General features: G+C 45.6%; 1 long non-coding RNA gene across 1 annotated transcript in view; it reads right to left on the reverse strand.

The window, feature by feature from the left end:
• LOC119958366 overlaps positions 1-16,837 on the reverse strand; it is a 34,068-nt gene extending 17,231 nt beyond the window's left edge. Inside the window, exons 1-2 of the long non-coding RNA XR_005459018.1 lie at positions 16,772-16,837; positions 16,389-16,641 (exon numbers count right to left, since the gene is read on the reverse strand). This is a non-coding gene — a long non-coding RNA (uncharacterized LOC119958366). The remainder of the gene's footprint in view (positions 1-16,388; positions 16,642-16,771) is intronic.
• Positions 16,838-17,094: the final 257 nt, after the last annotated feature.

The raw sequence follows: 17,094 nt of genomic DNA on the forward strand, positions 1-17,094 counted from the left end.
AAGCCGTTAACATTGTCTTTGATGTCTGATGCCAGTTTCTGACGCTTCCTGCGAATCTGAATGGTACACAATTGATTTAAAGTATTTGATTACGAAGCTATCCATGACTGCTCTGAATAAATTTAAGGTAAAATTTGATCCTTGATCCGATTGTATTTCCTTATTAAAAAAAATAAATTTAGAGTACCCAATTATTTTTTTTCAATTAAGGCGCAATTAAGAGTGGCCAGTCTACCTATCTTGCACATCTTTGGGTTGTGAGGGTGAAACCCACGCAGACACGAGGAGAATGTGCAAACTCCACGTGGACAGTGACCCAGGGCCGGAATTCGAACCCGGGTCCACAGCGCCGTAGGCAGCAATGTGCCACCGTGCTGCCCCCGATTGTATTTCTGTGGGTAGTCCATATCTAGTAAAGAATTCAAGTAACTCCTCCACAATAGGTTTAGCTGTTAAGTTGCGTTCTGGAATGGCATCTGGAAACCTAGTAGCCACATCAATTATAGTCAAAATATTTGATCCCACTTTCGTTTTTAGAAGTGCAACAATACAATCAATTAGAACCCTTGTGAAAAGTTCCTCAAATGCTGGAATGGGTATTAAGGAGCTGCTTTTATCACTGCTTTAGGTTTCCCTATCACTTGACATGTGTAACATGATTGTCAAAATTTAACTGCACCTTTATGTAGTCCAGACAATAACAATGTTATTGATATTTGCTTGAGTTTTCCTAACTCCCAAATGACCTCGCACTGGCACCTCATGTGCTACTCGCAACACCTCCTTTCTGCAGCTTACCGGAAATACCACCGGATGAACTTCTGCCCACTATTCATTGGCCTGCATATGTAAAGGTCTCCATTTTCTCATCAAGGCATCACTTTTACTGTAATAACACTCTGGTATACACTCAGATTCTTCTTCAGTATATGCTTACTGATACATCTGCTTTATTTCTACATTTTTTTTGTTAATCCACCAATTTTCCTGAACTACAAATGTCTTCCAACGTTTCTTATTATTTTTCTACTATCTGATCAAATATCGTTTCTGATAATTGCACTTCAACTTTATCTTCAATCTCTGATTTCACCTATTGGCTTAACCTGTGACGTTGCGACATTGTTACTGCACAATTCGGAAAAATCCCAGGATATTCGTCCTTCAACACTTTAGTTATCTGATTTTCCACTGACGTATCAACCACAATAGGCATCACTCCCACCTCTGATCCAGCTATATCATTATCCAAGATAAAAGGTATTCCTGGACAAGATCGTTTCTCTACTACTCCTATTACCACTTCACAACTCTTCACTGTACTTTCCAACCTTCTCTTATATATCTTATAAAAACAGCAGAGTGGAGCTGCTTATTATCTGTTGCGGCGAAAATTTGCACAGTGCAATGCTGTCGCTGTATCTAGAATGTGGACCTGAGCAAGACACCCTTCGTGTTCAAGTGAAGGCAAGCATCCAGCAGTGGGTAGAAGAGCGCAAATGCTGATTGGTTCTTGCGGGGAAAATTTGCATCAGTGCATTGCGGTCACTGTATCCAGAACGTTTACCTGAGGAAGACACACTGAGTGTTCAACTGAAGGCAAGCATCCAGCAGAGGGCAGCAGAGAGGAGCTGCTGATCGGCTGTTGCAGAAAAATGTGCACCAGTACATTGCGGTCACTGTATCCGGAACGTGTACCTGAGCAAGACGACCTTCGTGTTCAAGTGAAGGGAAGCATGCAGCAGGGGACAGCAGAGCACAGCTGCTAATTGGCTGCTGCTGGAAAAAATTTACATCAGCGCATTGCGGTCTCTGTATCTGGAAGGTGGTTTGTGGAGGAACTGTTGTCAAGTTACAGGTAAGTAGTAAAGATTGAAATTGTTTGCGCGGGCCTATAACCGTTGATTGCTGTGCTCGTGAGGGGCGCAGTGGGGTTGCTGGTTAAGTGTTTTATTTTTACCTGTATTTAAGTTGGGCGGTCCCTTAACCCTAGGCACTACACTTGTAGTGTCCCCCGCCCTTCCACCTCCTCTAACCTAAGGGGTAGAGTGAATAACAGGTAAGCTCTTTCTTTCTCTTTCTTGTTTTATCTAGAGGGGATGGCAGGGGAGGCATTGTTCCTCCTGCAGAATGTTTGAGGCGAGGGACGCCGTCAGTGTCCCTGCTGATTTCACCTGTGGGAGGTGCATCCATCTCCAGCTCCTGAGATACTGCGTTAGGGAACTGGAGCTGGAGCTGGATGAACTTCTGATCATTCGGGAGGCAGATGTGCTCATAGACAGTAGCTTCAGGGATGTAGATACTCCGAAGAATCAAGATAGATGAGTAACGGTGAGAGGGGATGGGAGGAAGCAGTCAGTGCAGAGATTCTCTGTGGTCATTCCCCCCAGTAACAAGTATACCATTTTGGACACTGTTGAGGGGGACGACTTCCAAGGGGTAAGCCACGGTGAACGGATCTCCAGCACTGAGTCCATCCCTGTGCCTCTGAAGGGAAGGAGGGAGAGTAGGAGAGCAATAGTTATTGGGGACTCGATAGTTACAGGGACAGATATATGGTTCTGTGGCAACAAAAGAGTCTCACGGATTGTATGTTGCCTCCCGGGTGCCAGGGTCAGTGACGTCTCGGATCGTGTTTTCAGAATCCCTGAGGGGGAACAGTCACAAGTCGTGTTACACATCGGTACCAACGACATAGATAAGAGAAAGGACGGGGATTTAAAACAGGAATTTAGGGAGCTAGAGTGGGAGCTGAGAACCAGGACAAACCATGCTGTCATCTCTGGGTTGTTTCCCTTGCCACGTGCTAGCCAGGTGAGGAACAGGGAGAGAGTGCAGATAATAATGTGGCTGCAGGGATGGTGTAGGAGGGAGGGTTTCAGTTACGTCGATAATTGGAGCACATTCTGGGGAATGAGGGCCCTGTACAGACGGAACGGTTTGCAGTTGAACCAGAGGTTCACCAACATCCTGGGAGGGAAATTCGCTGCGGCTCTTCGGGGTGAGGGAGGCCGGGTTCAACTAATTTTTCAGGGGGATGAGAAAACGAGCTGTAGTCCAGAAGCCAGTGTTGAGAGTAGTGAGGTTCTGAGGAGGGTACCAAAGTCGGAGTAGTGTACCGGCAGACTGAAAGGTGGGATGAAGTGGGCCTACTTCAATGCAAGGAGCTTCCGGAATAAGGTAGGTGAACTTGGAGCGTGGGACTACGGTGTTGTGGCCCGCCGGAGACATGATTAGAACAGTGACAGGAATGGTTGTTGGAAGTTGCGGGGTATATATGTTTCAGTAAGAGTAGGGAAATTGATAATAGAGGTAGAGGAGAGAATTGTTAATCAAGGATAGTTTAACGGCTGCAGAAAGGCAGTTCGAAGGGAACCTGCCTACTGAGGTAATAGGGGCCGAGGTTAGAAATAGGAGAGGAGCTGTCACGTTGTTCGGAGTCTTCTATAGGCCCCCAAATAGTAATAGGGATGTGGAGGAAGAAAATGCAAAATAGATTATGGATAGGTGTGGAGGTTTTATGGTAGCTGTCATGGGTGACTTTAGCTTTCCAAATATTGATTAGAACCTATATAGGTCGAACAGTTCGGATGCGGCGGTTTTGATACAGTGTGTCAGGAGGGTTTCCAGACACAATATGTGGATAGGCCGACAAGGGTGGCGGGGGGGGGGGGGGGGGGCGGGGGGGAGTGAAGGGGGTGCACATTGGATTTGGTACTGTATAATGAACAGGTACAAGTGTTAGATTTGATTGTGGGAGATCTCTTTATAGATAGTGATCACAATTCGCTGTCTTTCACTGTAGCAATGGAGAGGGATAAACTATACGGCAGGGCAAGGTGTATAATTGGGGCAGAGGTAATTATGATGCGATTAGGCAAGAATGAGGGAGCATAAGATGGGAACAGAAACTGTCTGGGAAAGGCACAGATGAAAAGTGGAGCTTGTTCAAGGAACAAACACTGCGTGCCCTTGATAGGTATGTCCCTCACAGGCAGATAGGAAAAGGCCTAGTTCACAAAGAGGTTGAATGTCTTGTCAAGAGGAAAAATAATGCATATGTAAGGATGAGAAAACAAGGTTTAGTTGGGTCGCTTGAGGGTTACAAGGTCGCCAGGAATGAGGTTTAAAAAGGGCTTAGGAGAGCTTGGAGGAGGCATAAGAAGTCGTTGTCGGGTCGGATCAAGGAAAACCCCAAGACTTGTCACTCTTACATAAGAACATAAGAACATAAGAACTATGAGCAGGAGTAGGCCATCTGGCCCCTCGAGTCTGCTCCTCCATTCAATTAGATCATGGCTGATCTTTTGTGGACTCAGCTCCACTTTCCGGCCCGAACACCATAACCCTTAATCCCTTTATTCTTCAAAAAACTATCTATCTTTACCTTAAAAACATGTAATGAAGGAGCCTCAACTGCTTCACTGGGCAAGGAATTCCATAGATTCACAACCCTTTGGGTGAAGAAGTTCCTCCTAAACTCAGTCCTAAATCTACTTCCCCTTATTTTGAGGCTATGCCCCCTAGTTCTGCTGTCACCCGCCAGTGGAAACAACCTGCCCGCATCTATCCTATCTATTCCCTTCATAATTTTAAATGTTTCTATAAGATCCCCCCTCATCCTTCTAAATTCCAACGAGTACAGTCCCAGTCTACTCAACCTCTCCTCATAATCCAACCCCCTCAGCTCTGGGATTAACCTAGTGAATCTCCTCTGCACACCCTCCAGCGCCAGTACGTCCTTTCTCAAGTAAGGAGACCAAAACTGAACACAATACTCCAGGTGTGGCCGCACTAACACCTTATACAATTGCAACATAACCTCCCTAGTCTTAAACTCCATCCCTCTAGCAATGAAGGACAAAATTCCATTTGCCTTCTTAATCACCTGTTTCACTTGTAAACTAACCTTCTGTGACTCATGCACTAGCACACCCAAGTCTCTCTGAACAGCGGCATGCTTTAATATTTTATCGTTTAAATAATAATCCCGTTTGCTGTTATTCCTACCAAAATGGATAACCTCACATTTGTCAACATTGTATTCCTTCTGCCAGACCCGAGCCCATTCACATAACCTATCCAAATCCCTCTGCAGACTTCCAGTATCCTCTGCACTTTTCGCTTTACCACTCATCTTAGTGTCATCTGCAAACTTGGACACATTGCCCTTGGTCCCCAACTCCAAATCATCAATGTAAATTGTGAACAATTGTGGGCCCAACACGGATCCCTGAGGGACACCACTAGCTACTGATTGCCAACCAGAGAAACACCCATTTATCCCAACTCTTTGCTTTCTATTAATTAACCAATCCTCTATCCATGCTACTACTTTACCCTTAATGCCATGCATCTTTATCTTATGCAGCAACCTTTTGTGTGGCACCTTGTCAAAGGCTTTCTGGAAATCCAGATATACCACACCCATCGGCTCCCCGTTATCTACTGCACTGGTAATGTCCTCAACAAATTCCACTAAATTAGTTAGGCATGACCTGCCTTTTACGAACCCATGCTGCGTCTGCCCAATGGGACCATTTCTATCCAGATGCCTCGCAATTTCTTCCTTGATGATAGATTCCAGCATCTTCCCTATTACCGAAGTTAAACTCACTGGCCTATAATTTCCTGCTTTCTGCCTACCTCCTTTTTCAAACAGTGGCGTCAGGTTTGCTAATTTCCAATCCACCGGGACCACCCTAGAGTCTAGTGAATTTCGGTAAATTATCACTAGTGCATCTGCAATTTCCCTAGCCATCTCTTTTAGCACTCTGGGATGCATTCCATCAGGGCCAGGAGACCTGTCTACCTTTAGCCCCATTAGCTAGCCCATCACTCCCTCCTTAGTGATAACAATCCTCTCAAGGCCCTCACCTGTCATAGCCTCATTTCTATCAGTCGCTGGCATGTTATTTGTGTCTTCCACTGTGAAGACCGACCCAAAAAACCTGTTCAGTTCCTCAGCCATTTCCTCATTTCCCATTATTAAAACTCCCTTCTCATCCTCTAAAGGACCAATATTTACCTTAGCCACTCTTTTCTGTCTTATATATTTGTAAAAACTTTTACTGTCTGTTTTTATATTCTGAGCAAGTTTACTCTCATACTCTATCTTACTCTTCTTTATAGCTTTTTTAGTAGCTTTCTGTTGCCCCCTAAAGATTTCCCAGTCCTCTAATCTTCCAGCAATCTTTGCCACTTTATATGCTTTTTCCTTCAATTTGATACTCTCCCTTATTTCCTTAGATATCCACGGTCGATTTTCCCTCTTTCTTCCGTCCTTCCTTTTTGTTGGTATAAACCTTTGCTGAGCACTGTGAAAAATCGCTTGGAAGGTTCTCCACTGTTCCTAAACTGTTCCACCATAAAGTCTTAGCTCCCAGTCTACCTTAGCTAGTTCTTCTCTCATCCCCTTGTAATATCCTTTGTTTAAACACAAAACACAAGTATTTGATTTTACTTTCTCACCCTCCATCTGTATTTTAAATTCCACCATATTGTGATCGCTCCTTCCGAGGGGATCCCTTACTATGAGATCATGAATCAATCCTGTCTCATTACACAGGACAAGATCTAGGACCGCTTGTTCCCTCGTAGGTTCCATTACATACTGTTCTAGGAAACTATCGCGGATACATTCTATAAACTCCTCCTCACGGTTGCCTTGACCGACCTGGTTAAACCAATCGACATGTAGATTAAAATCCCCCATGATAACTGCTGTACCATTTCTACATGCATCAGTTATTTCTTTGTTTATTGCCTGCCCCACCATCTCATTACTATTTGGTGGCCGATAGACTACTCCTATCAGTTACTTTATCGCCTTACTATTCGTGATTTCCACCCAAATGGATTCAACCTTATCCTCCATAGCACCGATGTCATCCCTTACTATTGCCCGGATGTCATCCTTAAATAACAGAGCAACACCACCTCCCTTACCATCCACTCTGTCCTTCCGAATAGTTTGATACCCTCGGATATTTAACTCCCAGTCGTGACCATCCTTTAACCATGTTTCAGTAATGGCCACTAAATCATAGTCATTTACGATGATTTGTGCCACCAACTCATTTACTTTATTCCGAATACTACGAGCATTCAGGTAAAGTACACTTATGTTGGTTTTTTTACCTCTGTTTTGAATCATAACATCTCCAGTTTTATTCCTTTTGTTATTACTGGGCCTATTCACTGTGCTCCCCTCAGTCACTGTACCTTGTACTGTCGCCCTTATGGATTTCTGACTATGTCTTCTCTGCCTTGCACTTTTCCCCTTACTTCCTTTTGTTTCTGTCCCTGTTTTACTACCTTCCAACTTCCAGCATTGGTTCCCATCCCCCTGCCACATTAGTTTAAACCCTCCCCAACAGCTCTAGAAAACACCCCCCCCTAGGACATCGGTTCCAGTCCTGCCCAAGTGCAGACCGTCCGGTTTGTACTGGTCCCACCTCCCCCAGAACCGGTCCCAATGCCCCAGGAATTTGAATCCCTCCCTCTTGCACCATCTCTCAAGCCACGCATTCATCCTATCTATCCTGACATTCCTACTCTGACTAGCTCGTGGCACTGGTAGCAAACCTGAGATTACTACCTTTGAGGTCCTACTTTTTAGTTTAATTCCTAACTCCCTGAATTCCGCTTGTAAGACCTCATCCCGTTTTTTACCTATATCGTTGGTGCCTATGTGCACCACGACAGCTGGCTGTTCACCCTCCCCAGAATGTCCTGCAGCCGCTCCGAGACATCCTTGACCCTTGCACCAGGGAGGCAACATACCATCCTGGAGTCTCGATTGCGTCCACAGAACCGCCTGTCTATTCCCCTTACGATCGAGTCCCCTATCACTATAGCCCTGCCATTTTTCTTCCTGCCCTGCTGTGCAGCAGAGCCAGCCACGGTGCCATGAACCTGGCTGCTGCTGCCTTCCCCTGGTGAGCCATCTTCCTCAACAGTATCCAAAGCGGTATATCTGTTTTGCAGGGAGATGACCGCAGGGGACACCTGCACTGCCTTCCTACTCTTGCTCTTTCTTTTGGTCACCCATTTTCTATCTCCCTCAGTAACCTTCACCTGCGGTGTGACCAACTCGCTAAACGTGCTATCCACGACCTCCTCAGCATCGCGGATGCTCCAAAGTGAGTCCATCCGCAGCTCCAGAGCCGTCAAGCGGTCTAACAAGAGCTGCAACTGAGCACACTTCTTGCACGTGAAGGAGCCAGGGACAGTGGACGTGTCCCTGAGCTCCCACGTCGCACACGAGGAGCATGACACGGGTCTGGGATCTCCTGCCATGTCTTAAACCCTTGGTAAACTTAAACAACTGGAATCTCAAAATAAAAATAAATAAATTAGACAATGAAAAGAAAAAGAGAGACTACTTACCAGTCACTTACCAGGGTTAAAAAGCACCTCCTCACACTCTGCACCGAATTACCTCACTGCACCAAATTACCAAGTTTCAATCCCCACTCTGTATGAGTCTCACTCCGGATGAGTCTCCTGGAAAAGTGCTCGCTTACTGCGTGCGCTCTCTGTCTGTCTTTTATACAGACCTCAGCTAACCGATGACTCAAAAAAAACCTTAACTTCAAAGAGAATAATACAATGTGCCCCTAAACAGGCCGCAACAGGCCTCAGGTGATTGACAGATAACTGCCTCTCAGCAATTAGGGTGGGGGCAGCTTCAACCAATCAGACACTAAGCTCCACACTGCACTTTTAACTGAAAAACAGCAGAATTAGATTTTCCACTTACCTTTGCTGATTTACCTCATTGCACCAAATTACCAAGTTTCAATCCCCACTCTGTATGAGTCTCACTCCGGATGAGTCTCCTGGAAAAGTGCTCTTGTGTGAGAAATAAAAGAATAACCAGGGTGAGGTTAGGGCCGGTCCAGGTCAGTAGCGGGAACTGATGCATGGAGTCAGATGAAATAGGAGAGGCGTTGATTGATTACCAAAGTTGAATGTTTACCAAGAAGAGTGGCCATGTTTTTGAGGATGAGACTGTGATACGGGGGGGGGGGGTAGGCTGGAGGAGGAAGATGTTCTGAGGAAGGATGCATTAGGAATTTTGAAAAACCATAGGATCGGCAAGACAAATATGATATATCCAAGGATAATTTGGGAGGCAAGGCATGAGTTTGCAGAGCCTTTGGCTTTAATCTTTGGTTCCTCACTCTCCACAGGGATAGTGCCAGAGGATTGAAGAGTGGCGAATGTTGTTCCTCTGTTCAAGAAAGGGAATAGGAATCACCCTGGTCATTATAGGCCGGTTAGTCTTACATCGGTGGTCGGTAAGTTAATAGAACATAGAACATTACAGCGCAGTACGGGCCCTTCGGCCCTCGATGTTGCGCCGATCTGTGAAACCATCTGAAGCCGATCTTTCATCCATATGTCTAACCAGTGACCACTTAAATGCCCTTAAAGTTGGCGAGTCTACTACTGTTGCAGGCAGGGCGTTCCACACCCCTACTACTCTCTGAGTAAAGAAACTGCCTCTGACATCTGTCCTATATCTACTACCCCTCAATTTAAAGCTATGTCCCCTCGTGTTGGTCATCACCATCCGAGGAAAGTGACTCTCACTGTCCACCCTATCTAACCCTCTGACTATCTTATATGTCTCTATTAGGTTACCTCTCAGCCTTCTCCTCTAACGAAAACAACCTTAAGTCCCTGAGCCTTTCCTCGTAAGACCTTCCCTCCATACCAGGCAACATCCTTGTATGCTTGCCTTCATCGGACAGGGTATTGAGTACAAGAGTTGGCAGGCCGTGCTACAGTTGTATAGGACTTTGGGTCGGCCACATTTGGAATACTGCGTGCAGTTCTGGTCGCAACATTACCTCAAGGATGTGCATGCTTTGGAGAGGGTGCAGCGGAGGTTCACCAGGATGTTGCCTGGTATGGAGGGTGCTATCTATGAAGAAACGTTGAGTAGATTAGGATTGTTTTCGTTGGGAAGACGGAGGTTGAGGGGGGACCTGATTGAGGTCTACAAAATTATGAGAGGTATGGACAGGGTGGATAGCAACAAGCTTTTCCCAAGAGTGGGAGTGTCAGTAACAAGGGGTCACGATTTCATGGTGAGAGTGGGGAAGTTTAAGGGAGATGTGCGTGGGAAGTTTTTTACGCAGAGGGTGGTGGGTGCCTGGAACACTTTACCAGCGGAGGTGGTAGAGGCGCGCACGATAGCATCATTTAAGAGGTATCTAGACAGGTATATGAACGGGCGGGAACAGAGGGAAGTAGATCTTGGAAAATAGATGACAGGTTTAGATAAAGGATCTGGATCGGCGCAGGCTGGGAGGGCCGAAGTGCCTGTTCCTATGCTGTAATTTTCTCTGTTCTTTGTTTCTTTGTTCCTTGTTCTGCGACATCACATCAACCCGATGAAAACCTTAACCGAATTAAAGTGTAATTTAATATGACCAATTTTAGCCAATTTGTACAGAATTGAACTGTCCGCAAACATCTCATCAGAGGTCTTTAACTGGACTGTTTCTGCGACATTACCTTAACCCGTTAAAGACCTTAACCGAATTAAAATGTAATTTATTAGAACCAATTTTTAATTTTCTACTCACATGCAACTGACTGACCAGGCAACATTCCATCAGTCACCAACTGAATTGTTACCTCATTCCAACCCTCAGCCGTACCTGCATTGACTGAAATCAATTCTTCTAAACCACCAGACTGACATTTGTTTTCGTCGAGACGATCTTACCTGATCAAATGCGAGTGATTAGACTGTTAGCAGAATACAAGACAGAGGAAAATCGATATGGCGAGTTTTATCTACTCATATCGTGGGCCCATTTCCTTTTTCCCCTTCCGAGAGCAGTCCAAATCTGATTTCGCAGATGAAAGTCAAGCATCTAGAGAAATCCCCGATTTCGGCACCAAATGTTAATTCCTGATTATTTGTGGCCAGTGTGGACTCACTCAATTCTGCGATGGATTATCAGGTATCAATTATTGTTTTATTTCCACCAGCTTGCAAGGCTGACTCACTCGTGGGACATTAGAACACACATAGCTGTCTTCTAAAATTCCCAAAAGTTAGTGAGTGCTCAAACAAAGACATCACAGCACATATTGATTGAATCACATCAAGATTCGCATACAAGCGTCCCATTGGCCAATGTATACACCTTCTGACCTGGCCATATATCGTGATTGGCTCACTTCGCATTTTCCCAATCCTGGCCTCTTGATACCCAGCATCCTTTTCATTATTCTCTCCACGAGGCGAAGCTCCCCTCCCCCTTCCTAGCCATGCTGTGCTCATCCCTTTGTTCCCTATCTGTGAACTCATTACCCTCAGTGTTCTACTGTCCATCATATTTGTTTGTTCACTTCCTCACCGAAACCTCAAGAACTGCAGCGGCTCAAGAAAGCAACTCACTATACCTTCTGAAGGGCAATAAGGGATGGGCAATAAATGTTGGCCTAACGAGCGACACCCAGATCCGCTACGAAAAAGCTACACAATATATATATTTTTTAAAAGAAAATTGTTAACCGTTAACCCATTGAAATGATTGTTTCTTTTTCCTCCCAGCTCGACTCCGCGTACGCTATTTTCGCGTTGATGGATGTCAACGCAGATTCAAATCAACGTTTGACAAGATGCCAATCGTCGATTTATGACACCATAAAATAATTTTGGTGTCTCGATCAGTTGCAAGAGAGTTAGCGGTAACTTTCCTGTTCATTTAATTGCTTGGATACTCTGGTTTCCAATCATCTGTTTTTGACATTTCCGCGAGCTATATCAATATATTTAATTTTCCTGTCTCAAACCGATATGACCACAACATTCTTCTCAAATGTTGCAACGTAAGCTTCGCAGACCATTGAATGACACCTGATATATGTTCCTGAGTAAGATCAGGATGTGGTTTGATTGCAATGAGAGTGCAAACATGCAAAGTTCTCAATTGTAAAAACCGCTTTAGTGCATAATGTTTCATCTACTTGTATTCAAAACACACAAACACAAAGCTCTCACCTGGCAACTGTTACGTCAAAGCTGATTTAGATTTTCAGCATGTCAGTTTTAACTATGCACATGACACGAATGTGATCAGGCAGACAAGGACAAAATGTTCATTGCGTTTTTGTGATTTTATGTCTGTGTATCTCTCTCTCTCTCTCTATCTCTACCTATCTATCTATCTATCTATCTATCTATCTATCTATCTATCTGTCTGTCCATCAATCTATCTATCTATCTATCTACCTATCGATATATCTATCTATATATCGAGCCTCTGATCCAACGAAAAAACCTATCCCCGTCCTCCCATATTGACCACCTGCAGCTGAACCGACTACAACCTCCAGTTCAGAGCGGACACCCTTGTAGGACTAACTCAGCTCCCTCCGATCCTATTGCCCCATGCACCCCCCCCCCCCCCCCCCCACGCCTCCCCCCTTCACCCCCGGTCCGATATATTCCCAGTCAGAAGCCCGCTTCGGTCCGAACACCCACTCTCCGTCCGACACAAGCCCACCTCTTCTGAATCATTCAGACCATAATCCCACCCCTTCACGTTAACATCCCCCCTCCCGCTCGGCACCGACGCACCGACGTCATCGACCTTCCTTCCAAACTGACGCCACGGCAGGTCTGAGTCCTCCCTGGCTCTCCCACCTGACACTCCGCTTCTGAACCTCCTCCTGGATTTACCACCATCTCCGTCCTGACACACCGTTTCTGACCCTCCCCCCCCCCCCCCCGCCCCCAGGATTGTCCATCCTCTCCGATCCAACGCCCGGCGTTTTCGTCTGACCCCACTTTCCCCATCTTATGCCAACTGGTCTGAACCGCCCTCTGGCCGGAATACCACCCCTCAACAACTTCACTGCTGGAATAATGTAGTCGCCGGTCTGCGCCAAACTCCTTTACTAAATCCGCCCGCCTCCACCTCCAAATCCTCTTTGGAATGGGCCCACTCCCAGTCGAAGCGTATCACACTCAACCTAACTCCATTCAAGTCATAAACGTTACGGACCTTCAAGCGGCTATTGGATAGGTACATGGGTTAGGGTAGAATAATGGAGTGTAGGTTAACTTCTTAAGGGCAGAACGGTAGCATTGTGAATAGCACAATTGCTTCACAGCGCCAGCGTCCCAAGTTCGATTTCGACTTGGGTCACTGTCTGTGTGGAGTCTGCACATCCTCCCCGTGACTGCGTGGGTTTCCTCCGGGTACTCCGGTTTCCTCCCACAGTCCAAAGATGTGCAGGTTGGGTGGATTGGCCATGAAAAATTGTCAAAATTAACCCAGGAGAAAAGTTCGGCGCAACATCGTGGGCCGAAGGGCCTGTTCTGTGCTGTATTTCTCTATCTATCAAGCCATCCAAACCCTTGTGCCCGACACAAATCTGGTGCGACACCAGCCTTCCACTGTGTTGACATGGACACATAGGAATTCAGAGCAGGATCAGCACGTTTAGCTCTTCGAGCATCCTCCACCATAAATGATGTCTCATCTTCCAACTCAACACCTCATCCATCTCTGATTCCCCTTTTGCCAAAATGTTATGTCTAACTGCTCCTTGACAACATTCAATATTTTTCAATTCAGCTACCAATCTGATCACCGATTCACCAGGCTCACCAATGTCTGGGTGAAGACATTTCTTCTCGTCTCAGTCCTCACTGGTCGACCAAGTGTCGTCAGTCTGTGACCCCTGGTTCTGGGCACCCCCAAAATCGGGAACAGCCGTTTACATCCACCGTGTCTACTTCTGTTCGAATTTTATGGGTTTCTATGAGATCCCTCCTCCTTTTCCTGAAATACAGCTGATACAATCCTCATCGTCTGAATATCTCCTCATACGTCCATCCTGCCATCCCAGGAATCAGGACCTTTGCTCCATTCAGAGCAAGAACACTCTACCTCTGATAACGAGACCAAAACTGCACACAATATTCTACGTGAAGCCTCATCAAGGCCCAGTATTATTGAAGTAGGACATTGCTTCTCCTTTACTGGAGTCCTCTCGCTATGAAAGGCAATATAACATCTCCCTTATTTACCGTCAGCTGCACCTATATGCTTACCTTCAGCGAGTGTTGTACGAGGACACTCAGCTCGCGTTTCACATTCTGCTCTCCAAATGTATGGCCATTCAAACAACAGTCTGCATTCCAGTTCAGCTACCAAAGGAGATATCCTCACATGTACCCAAATTATACTGCATTTTCCATCCATTTGCCCATTCACTCATTTAGCACAATTCACACCAGAGGAAGGCTGCATCCTCCTTACAGCACATTCTCACACCCAACGTTATGTCTCACCTAGTTCGACCAAACCCACCACACTCAAGTCCGGGCAAACACCCAACCCCCCCCCCCCCACCCTCACACTCGCATCAGAGGCTGCTCAATCTCCTCTGGTCCGAAAAATCTCGGTCCGATCACCTCCCCCCCACCCCATTCTTACACACGGGACCTACCCACACCCTTCTCGATCAACGACCACTTGCAGTTCCAACTTCCCAGTTGGACCATGTGTGATGCCTAACCCCACAGGACTGCACCCCACCTCGCGCAAGTCCCAACCCCCATCTGAAATCCGCGCATCCTGATTTTAACTGAACCTCCACTCGAATTTTAAGTGACAGCATAGCGCAGTTGTTACTACTGCTACCTCACAGCTCCAGGGACCCGCGATCAATTCTGGCTTAATATGCATGGCTGTGTGGAGTCTGCACTTTCTCCTCGTGTCTCCGTGCGTTTCTTCCGGGTGCTTCTGTGTGGACGCGAGTGCTAAGTGGTAAAGTTGGCCTGCTTTGCGCCGTGAGGCATGATGGACTAGGAGGACAGTGGCGAACATCCTGCCCTGAGACAGGATGGGAAAGAGGACAACATAACTGTCTGCGTGAGAAGCTGCAGCTGTCTTAACTACGGCTTACAATTGGACATTTAGCTGGTTATACTTTGTTTTGGATTAGCAAGTACAAGGCTCTTTAAGGATGAATATGGTTCATGGTCTGCAGGATTGTTTTTCTGAATCAACGATGAACTATGAGCCAAACTCGACGGCGATAACCATGCGATCTCCATTCTCAAGACAAGACACTGAGTATGTGAGCTCAGAGCACACACACTCCAAAGCGAGCCTGGCCAAGTTCACTCTGTCGGGTAGTAATTTATGGCACACGTTGTGAGAGAAAAACGTATGTAACTGTTCATATAAGTACACATCGTCGTCTTTGGTGAGTTTAAAAAAGGATATGTTAATTCAACTCTTGATGTGAGGAATGATTAGCGTGTATCTTCGTTTGCTGCTAACAGAGGAGAGCATCACGGGCTCACGCGACAGTATGTTGGCAGTTAGTTTTAGTCACAGATAATAGAGCCTTTGGGGGCTGGATTAGCACAGTGGGCTAAATATCTGTCTATGGTGCCGCGGTGGCACATGTGGATAGCACTGTGGCTTCACAGCGCCAGGGTCCCAGGTTCGATTCCCCGCTGGGTAACTGTCTGGGAGGAGTCTGTACATTTTCCCTGTGTCTGCGTGGGTTTCCTCCGGGTGCTCCGGTTTCCTCCCACAGTTCAAATACGTGCAGATTAGGTGAATTCGCTATGATAAATTGTCCTTAGTGCCCAAAACGTTTAGGAGGGGTTAGTGTGTTACGGGGAGAGGGTGGAAGTGCGTCGGTACAGACTGGGTGGGACAAATAACCTCCTTCTGCACTGTATGTTCTATGTTCAAAATCAAAATAATGATTTGTGATGTAGGTCATTCATTGTCTAAGTAAATTATGATGCAGGGTGAAAAAGTTCAATGTATGAATAATGCTGTTTTCGTTCTCTCTGTAAACCTGACAACCACATTGTTTGGGAGATGAGTAACCTGCTGAACAATAATTTGGGATTAGTAACCTGCTGAATAATAACTGACGGGGCACTCAATGTCTCTTATGCAGAAGCTGTCAGAAATGATTTACGGACGATAATACAAATTCATCTTGGCATAATATTCACAAACTTAGATGTTAATTCATCACTTTCCACGATACGTAATAAATTATCAAATAACTTTTCATCATGTCCATTACCATATCGTGAGCCATCGAGGAAATTCCTAATTCGTTGTTCTTTATAAATGCAACCCTAAACTTGCAGGAAAATTGACTTCATCAAAATGAATCTGACGTTGTGAATATTAAAACGTGTGCTCCTGTTTTGCCAATTACTTCATGTTTAAAGGAATGCATGTACAATATTCCCTTCATCCTGACTCCATTGCTATTTGACTGTCATTTACAAACCATTTGCATCTTACATATAACTTCTAATACAAGATACACGAACACAGAAGCATTATGCTTGCATATTTTCTGGTTACCTGGACAATGCAGTCGATGATGTCCTCAGCTTCGTCCGTGAGCTTTTACGGAGGAGGTGAACTTGTCTCATGTGGCAGCCAGGGATGTGAAATTAATTCAAGTGCTGCTTCACACGTTATCCATGCAGCCAATTTGCTGAAACGACTGAAGGGCCGAGGTCATGTAAGGATGCATCGGTTGTTGTTTCGGAAAGTTAACTATTGCCTTGTCCCTCATTAAGTACCTGAATAGGTGAATGCGTTCAGAAAACACCTGCAGAATTATAATTGGACGTGGTCGAAAGCGAATAATAACACATGGAGACCTGAGGTGCAGGACATTCGACACTCCAGATCATAAAGTGCTTCCACCCACCCCCTCCGGAAGATAGCCCAATGCTCACCTATTTTCTCTGTTGTTTCCCTGGTGTTGTTATGTCGCTCCCGTTGCGGGAAATGAAAAATAGAGCCTTACGACAAAGAAAAAGACAAATGGTTGATTTCCAGTCGGCTTGCCTGCCTGCTCTTGAAGTAGTTGACCAAGTAATTACCAAAAAACATGCTTTAGCCAAAATATATTAATCTTCTTCCTGTGCATAAGTAATAGCTGACTGGAATTGTCATGAAATAAAACACAACTGACCTTGCAGCTAGAGTCTTGTGGATGAAAGAAACATTAGGCCGATCAAATAAGTTCCCCACCGTTCCGCATTCCAGCACTCTATAT

This window comes from Scyliorhinus canicula, chromosome 29, assembly GCF_902713615.1.
Source record: "Scyliorhinus canicula chromosome 29, sScyCan1.1, whole genome shotgun sequence".
Taxonomy (NCBI): domain Eukaryota; kingdom Metazoa; phylum Chordata; class Chondrichthyes; order Carcharhiniformes; family Scyliorhinidae; genus Scyliorhinus; species Scyliorhinus canicula.